Below are 873 nucleotides of genomic sequence, written 5' to 3'. Positions count from 1 at the left end.
TACTTTCCGGCTACCCGGATAAAGCACTAAATAAACTTCAGTTAGTGGTAAACACGGCTGCTAGAATCTTGACTAGAACCAAAAAATGTGATCATATTACTCCAGTACTCTCTACACGGGCTGATTTCAAGGTTTTACTGCTAACCTACAAAGCATTACATGGGCTTGCTCCTACCGATCTTTCTGATTTGGTCCTGCCGTCCATACCTAGACATACGCAATGGTCAGAAGACGCAGGCATCCTTTCTGTCCCGAGAATTTCTAAGCAAACAGCTGGAGGCAGGGCTTTCTCCGACAGAGCTCCGTTTTTATGGAATGGTCTGCCATGTGAAAGACGCAGATTCAGTCTCAAACTTTATGTCATTATTGAAGACTCATCTCTTCAGTGGGTCATATGATATAGTGTACTCTGGCCCAGGAGTGTGAAGGTGAACGGAAAGGCACTGGAGCAACGAACCGCCCTTGCTGTCTCTGCCTGTCGGTTCCCTCTCCACTGGGATTCTCTGCCTCTAACCCTATTACAGTCACTGGCTTACTGGAGATCTTCCATGCTGTCCCTAGGAGGGGTGCGTCACTTGAGTGGGGTTGGCGCCCCCCTTTGACCCACCTAGCTGACTATGACTGAGATATGGCCCACCTAGCTGACTATGATTGAGATATGACCCACCTAGTTGACTATGACTGAGATATGGCCCACCTAGCTGACTATGACTGAGATATGACACACCTAGTTGACTATGACTGAGATATGACACACCTAGTTGACTATGACTGAGATATGGCCCACCTAGCTGACTATGACTGAGATATGGCCCACCTAGCTGACTATGACTGAGATATGGCCCACCTAGTTGACTATGACTGAGATATGGC

This window comes from Oncorhynchus keta, chromosome 30, assembly GCF_023373465.1.
Source record: "Oncorhynchus keta strain PuntledgeMale-10-30-2019 chromosome 30, Oket_V2, whole genome shotgun sequence".
In the NCBI taxonomy this organism is placed as follows: domain Eukaryota; kingdom Metazoa; phylum Chordata; class Actinopteri; order Salmoniformes; family Salmonidae; genus Oncorhynchus; species Oncorhynchus keta.
This window is presented reverse-complemented; position numbering follows the sequence as displayed.